Genomic DNA, 7,853 nt, shown 5'->3' on the forward strand with positions numbered 1-7,853 from the left:
CTGGAAGACACTCTGTAGACCAGGCTGGCCTTGAACTCACAGATCTGCCTGCCTCTGCCTCCCAAGTGCTGGGATTAAAGGTGTGCACCACCACCGCCTGGCTTTCTTTCATCCATAAAATGGAGGCTCACTCTATAGACCAGGATGGCCTTGAACTCACAGAGATCTGCCTGACTATCTCCTGAGCACTGGGATTAAAGGCATGCACCACCACATTCAGCACCCCACCAAGTTTTCTGTGAAGACACCAGGAACCTCTGGGAGAGAGACTGATGTTCTTGACGTGCTCATCATTATAAGTCTGAATCTTTCTTTCTTTTTTTTTTTTTTAACAGTTTTTTATTTTATTTTATTTTTTTACGATTTATTTATTTATTACATATAGTGTTCTGTCTGCATGTATGCCGGTATGCCAGAAGAGGACGCCAGATCTCATTATAGATAGTTGTGAACCATGTGGTTACTGGCAATTGAACTCAGGACCTCTGGTAGAACAGCCAGTGCTCTTAACCTCTGAGCCATCTCTCCAGCCAAAGTCTGAATCTTTCTAATATCCTATCCTTGTTGGCCAAGCTGTCATTGAGTAACTGGGCCTGTTCTGAGGCTGAAAATTGTGCTTAATGGAAAATAACTCAGAGGGGAGGTTAGATGTGATTTTCAAAGAAAGAGAGAACAAAAACCACAATATGATAGGTGTCCATTTCAAAAAGTCTATAAAATAGTCAGGGTAGCAAAGTTATGTGAGAGAACACCAGGGGTCTCCCAGCAGTGGGGCCTGTTCTAAGTCTCCACTGGCTACTCCAGCAGGGTAGCCTCGTGTTTACCAGCAGTGGCTATGGGGGAGAAGACAGCCTTAGAGCTGCCAACCTCATCTTCTCATTTTCACCCCTACACAAAGTAGGTTTCTGAAATCACGTTAGGTGCCCACTTTTGGTCGGAGTATGTCCGGGGAAGCAGTCCTCGGTTGTATAAATGGATCCAAAAGGTTCTCTGTGGAATAAACAAAGACTTAAGGATGGGAAGAGGTGGTGAGCCCAAATTAACCATAGACTGGATGGAAAACAGGGGTCAGACAAACGGCAGACATTTTTCCTATGTGTTGAGATGTTATTGGGAGCGGTAAGGTTTAACGGGATTGTGGTGGAAACACATAATAGAATTTATCATTTTAACTTTGCTTTTCTAAATTTTTTAAAAATTTTCAATTTCATGTATATGTGTGTACAGGTGCGTGCTAGTGTAAGTGTCTGTGGAGATGTTCATTCTCCCATGAGCTGCCTGATATGGATTCTGGGGATTAACCCCAGGTCCTCTGGAAGAGCATCCAGTGCTCTTAACCACTGAGCCGCCCCTCCAGCCCCTCATTTTAACTAAGTGGCCATGAGCACATCCATGTTGTTCTGTAGCCATCACTACTACTCATCTCTAGACCTTTTTCTCCTTCTCTTTATCCACTCAGTGATAACCATGGTGAGGTGCTATGGTGTACGCCTGGAGGCCCAGCTACTTGGGGACCTAAGCCAGGAGGCATGTCTACACCAAGGGGCCTGAGAGCAGCCTGGCAGCGTAGCAAGATACCATGTTTAAAAAAATAATAAGCCGGCAAGGTAGCTCAGTGGGTAGAAGCATCAGTGATCTGAGGTGGATCCCTGGGTCAGCTCCTGAGAGCTTCTCTCTGACCTCTACACATGCACCATGGCATGCAAGCACATAATAATAAAAATTAGCCAATTAAAGCCAAGTTCCCATTCCCTCTTCCCATCAGCCTTGCTGTCTACACGACAATCACTGTAGACACCAATGTAAGTGGATTCTTACAATATCTGTCCTTTTTTTTTTTTTTTTTTTGAGACAGACTCTTACTCTTTAGCCTAAGCTGGCCTCAAACTTTGAACAACTTTGAACAATCCTCCTGTCTCAACTCCTTTTGTAAAAACTACAGGTGTGGCAGTATCTGTTCTTTGGCGATGATTGGCTTATTTTACTTTCCAGAATGTCCTCAAGGTCCATCCATGTTGCACTACATAAATGGCAGAATCTCTCTCCTCTCTGTGTTCCCACTCCCCGCTCCCGTCGCTCCCCTCCCCCATCCTCCACTCCCATCTCTGCCTGGGGTAGTTGTTGTCTCAAGAGGTAAGGTCTCAGCTACTGCTTCGGCATCATGGCTGACAGGCTGTAGCCACGCTCCCGGCCATGACGGCCATGGACTCACCCTCTGAAACTGTGAGCCCCCAGTCAACTGTTTCTAATCACAGTAACTAAGTCCTACTATGGCATGGGGCCCCACGGAAAGCCTGCTAGCTTGCACTCCACACCTTTCTGGGTCTTGGACGCATGTTTAGAGGAGCGGAATCAGTGCGACCAGGCACTTGAAAAGTGACTCCTGTGAAGAAAGAGTGAGGAATCAAAGTCACCCTGTGGAAGAAAAGCACAACACAGGAGGCCTCAGGAACAGCCCACAAAGAGTCAACGTCCCCTCCGTGTCCCTGAAGGCACAGAACAGCCAACTCCATCCTCATTCGAGGTGCAACACGCTTTTTTAACCTGGAGGAGAGTTCAGCGATGGACCGGTTAGCCAACACTTCTCCCTGTGACACACACAGAGACGCGGACGGGTTGTAGAAAAAGCCCTTCTGCGTGAAGGACAGTTGGAGGATCGGAGGCGTCCACCTGCAGCCTCCACCCGGCAGCCTCTGTCTTTCCCATGCCTTAAAGATTAGGAGGAAAAACAAAAATGGCCAAAGGTGCAACATTTCCAAAGTAAATATTCAGTATCAACTCGGTTTGACAGCATCTAGCGCCACATCCCATAAAGTTTGAATCTAATAAGCTGACCCCTAAGAAATAAGAGTACCCCTAAGAAACCCAGCAACCTCAGTAAGAAATGTTATTTCAGGTTATGGTTACTGGAACCAGAGGGATCACCAGGTACACCAAGGCCTGCACTGAAGGATCCTTACTGTTATTATCTGCGTGTGTTCTTTATTTTCTAGCATCATCATCATCATTTTGAGACAGCATCTCACTGTGTGGCCTTAAACTCCTGATAGCCACCTCCCCGCCAGCATAGCCGGCCTCTGGCGCCCAACGTGGGGCTAAAGAAAAAAAGGGCTGAAGAAAAAAAAAAGGGACTAAAGAAAAAGGACAAATGAACAGGGATAAAGGCCGGTGTCATGAAAAAAAAAAAAAATACTAAAGACAAAGTCCCTTAACCAAGAGGCGCTCCAATAAAGTGTGATCTGAGAAGAATCCTCGCGTGGTGGTAAAGAGGATTCAGAACTCAACACACGGAGCGGTGACGTCGGTAAGTTCTCCAGGAATGGTGACGTCGGTAAACGCCCCACAGTTCCTAATTCTCTCTCTCAAATGAGCGGCAGCCGCCGGTTTGAGTTACTGGCGGGTTCCTGGGGCTTGGAAGAGAGAGGAAAAGGAACATAGACAGTTATATAAAGAAATAGAAAGTTTAAAAAAATAAAGTCGTTAAAGAGAAAGTAAAAGTAATATAAAAAATAAGCCATGTAAAGATGGATATCACACAGAGAGTTTGGATTATATTGTCTTTGGGATTTTTAACTGCAGAAAAACATTTGATCGTAAAAGATGTTGAGTTAAACCAATATGTATATATTAAAGATATCTTGACTTTAAAATTTGGATATAAGGATGTGTTACTTTGGAAAGGAGACTCTGCTTTTGTCTCTACAGAAAGCCAGAGGCTATGGATTTGTTCCAGATTAAGATACATCAGGTTTGACCAGCCAAGACCCCCTGAAAGGTCTCCGATGACACCATGGCCCAGATGATTCAACATCCAGAATCGTTTCAAGGCAACTGGCTCAGACGATACGGTCTCACGGACTACTCCATGATCCTAAAATTTTCTTTGCATCCCCATAAGATACAGCGCCCCCCTCCAGCAGGAAGTAGTTAAGAGAAGCTACGCCCAAATTCCCAAATATACCAAGCTGACTTTGGAGATGTGTAAAAGTTAAAACCTTCCTTTTTAAAAAAAAAGAAAAGGGGAGGTGCTGTGGGATGTTCTGTATGTCCTGTGGGAGCCCTTCTTGGGTTCTTTGTGGTGTTACCCAGCAGGTCCGTATAGAGGATGATTAGGACCATGGGCCTGAGTGCAGGTGTTTGAGATGGTCTGCACTTGGCTGTGCTGGGGGGATGGTCTGTATGTCAAGTTGCTCTGATTGGTTAATAAATAAAACCTGATCGGCCGTGGCTAGGCAGGAAAGATACGTGGGACTAACAGAGAGGAGATATAAAAGGACAGAAAGGCAGAAGGAGACGCTGCAGCCGCCGCAATGACCAGAGAGGCTGCAGCCGCTGCCATGACCAGCAGCATGTGAAGACGCCAGTAAGCCACCAGCCACATGGCAAGGTATAGATGTATGGAAATGGATCAATTTAAGATAAAAGCACAGTTAGCAAGATAAGGACAGTTAGCAGGAAGCCTGCCACGGCCATGCAGTTTGTAAGCAAAATAAGTCTCTGTTTTTACTTGGTTGGGTCTGAGCGGCTGTGGGACTGGCGGGTGACAAAGATTTGTCCTGACTGTGGGCAAGGCGAAAAAATCAAGCTACAGGCCTCCTACCTGCTGAGATTGCAGGCGTGAGCACCACTTGCAGCTCTTACTTGAATAATAGGAAAAGAATCCCTGGGTAAACCCAGATCCAATTAAACAAACAGCAGAGTCTTGCTCCTCGTTTAGCTAATAAAAATTAAGTGCCCCAGTTTGTCCAGTCTAGGAGCTTTGAATTTTAGGTTTTCACTTTTCCCCTGTCGTTGGAATTTGTAGAGAGATGCTGTGGATAAAGCAGACCTGAATCCTTGCTTTAGGTTTGCCAGTTTGGTTCAACCTCCCCTACTGGCAATTTGGCCACAGCTATCAACATGTAACACACGCTGAGAAGCCACTGTGTGGCCAACAACCCAGAGCCTGCCAATATGGGACTTTCCGTTATGGCCACGCATCCGAAGAACGCTGTGTGGAACGGGCTTGAGATGCCGTGACAGCCTTACAGTGAGAGGTCTTCCTGAACGAGCGACATGGAAACTGCAGCTGCGTGAGGAAAAGTGTGGACGTGGACGTGCATCTGAAATGCACTTGTAGATAAAAATACAGTACACGTGTGGCAGGCAGCCCCTGATGGCCTCCAACCTAGATCAGCCCCTCGTTGGATTCCCTTCCCTTGACTGGTGCTTCAGCCTGATGACTTGCCTCTAACAAACTGACCCTAACAACAGTGACAGGCTGTCCATCCAAGATCAGGTTAAAAAAAAAAAAAAACCCTTGGCTTGTCCTGCTCCCCGCCCCCCCCCCGCCGCCCCCCCCTCCCCCTCCCCCCCCCCCCCCCCCCCCCCCCCGCTCTCTGTTTGCTCTATTAAAGCCATGTCCTGTGCTCCTATTGAGAGGCCCATGTAGCAAAAACCCGAAGGAAGGCTCCGGCTAAAAGCCAGAGACCAAACAAAACTGCCTGTCCAATAGCCAGTGAGGAGCTTTGCCCGGCCAGCAGGGGTCTCAGCAGACCTACAGAGAGAGGATTTGCACCAGCTGGCAACCTGCCAGCCAGCCTCAGGAAGTCCTCACTAGAGCCAGCTCAGGTCTGAAGTGGGGGGAATAGGAGGTTAAAAACAAACAAACAAACAAACAAACAAAAATGCTTGTTGTTTGGCACTAATAAAATTCTGGGTAATCTGTTACATAACAGATTACCTGATGTAATGTAACAAGTATATCTGTGAAGGCATTCACGTAGTATATTCCTTTTTCAAAACTGGAAACTCTACTTGTCATTAGGAAAGAGAACAAGATTCTGGGGCTCGGGGTAGTGGGACATACACTCTTTCATTCTAGATCCTTTTCACTGTTTATTTTGGAATAGGTCATTGTTTCGAATGGAGACAAAAGCCACATTTAAATAACTAGACAATGGGAAATGATTACTGTTTCCTATGTGTTGATACGCATTCATGGATTCTCAGGGATATTCCTGAACTGGTGTGTGTGTGTGTGTGTGTGTGTGTGTGTGTGTGTGTGTGTGTGTGTGTGTGTGTGTGTGTGTTTTACCCTCACGGTTCATAATTCTAGTGTTTCATTTTGTTTTGTTTTTGAGATGATGTCGTACTAAGTGGCCCACATTGGCCTTGAACTCACCACCCTGATGTCTCAGGCTCTAGAGTGCTAGGATTGCAGGCATATACTACTGTGCCTGGATCACTGCTCACAATTCTTTTTTATTTTTCCTCTTAAGAAAAAAATGTATTAAAGAAGTTGAGTCACTTGTCCTATAGAGACAATTTTTTTTTTCTTTAATGAAAATGTTTCATTCCTTTGTACGTCATCCTTGCGCAGGAACCACGCTCATGTTCCTGTATTATTCCAACCCTAGCTCCTGTACAGCCTGAGCAAGCCCAGTGACTAAACCGCATCTCCATCCCCCATCACCAGCAGCAGGTAATGCTGGAAGGAAGAAACCCTCAAACAGGCCCACTGGGAATACTGCTGGGGAATGGCTGCCAACTGAAGGATAGTATTTTCATTTTAAACGCTTATTTCTGCATGAGAGTTTTAGGATACCAATTTTTAAATTTTTTACAAAATTTTATGTGTGTATTTTGTCTGCGCATATGTATGTGCACCATGTGTATGCCTGGGGCCCTAGGAGGCCAGAAGAGAGCACTGAATTCTCTTGAACTGGAGTTACAGACAGTTGTAAGCTGTGAACAGAATCCAGGTCCTCCACAAGAGCAGCAGGTGCTCTAACCACTGAGCAGCCTCTCCATCCTGCATAGTTCTTCATAATATTGTTAACATTCTTCAATAAACAAAAATTCCAAAGACCCATTATATATATATATAATGCTTAAGTTGACTGTCCACAAAGAAGTTTTCTCAGGCTGTAACTTGGGTACCTTTCCCACCTGGAAAAGATTCCCTCCTTTCTCTTTTCTTAGGGAACACGGGAAAGCGCCTTCCTTTCATCTCTCTGTTTCTTGGCTGTCCCCTGTGCTCCAGCCACACCTTGAGTCCCAGCTCCCCCACTGGACCCTGCTTCCTGCCTGCCCCCCCGCCCCCGCACCCCCCCCCCCCCCCCCGTGTTTAATGCCTATGTGAATCTGCTGTATCCTCTCTTCCCATAGCCTAGCCCCCTCACCTTTGGACCATAGCATCTGGGCCCCTCACTATTTGGGGCTATATCTGTATTCGATACTTGGTTTCAGATAGGTTTCCATGCATTAAGCTTACATATCTCTTTAAGACTGGGACATGGAGGGAGGGCACTTCCTAGAAACCATCCCGGCAAATTTTCTCCCCGTGCGGCCAGAGATGTGTAAATGCCCATGTTTAAACCAATTGATGGTCAGGGGAATAAGATGAAATGAATTGGCGCGAGGACTGAATCATACGTACAGAACACATGGCTGACCTGAAAATTCATTATCCAAACAAAATCTAGGCTCTGCTGAAGGGAGGAAAAGGAAAGGAAATAACCTACACTCTTTTATATTGGTTTGTTGTTGTTGTTTTCATTTCTCTGTGTAGCCCTGGCTGTCCTTGAACTCAAGATCCACCTGCCTCTGCCTCCCGAGTGCTGGAAGTAAAGGGGTACACCACTACCACCCTGCTTCTTTTTATATTGTGAGGACCTAGGCTCACTGGCTTCTTAATCATTTAGCTGAACTGAGTATGTTATAATTATAGATTCTACAGCTTTCCTACCACCCACGGATCTATTCTGTAAATTATTACCCGTGTGACTTAAATCCAGTACAGAACATTGGTTTTAGAATTTCTAACCATTGCTGACACTAGGCTTACCTGTTTAAACAGAATATTATGAGAT

The sequence above is a fragment of the Peromyscus maniculatus genome, chromosome 7, assembly GCF_049852395.1.
Source record: "Peromyscus maniculatus bairdii isolate BWxNUB_F1_BW_parent chromosome 7, HU_Pman_BW_mat_3.1, whole genome shotgun sequence".
Classification (NCBI taxonomy): domain Eukaryota; kingdom Metazoa; phylum Chordata; class Mammalia; order Rodentia; family Cricetidae; genus Peromyscus; species Peromyscus maniculatus.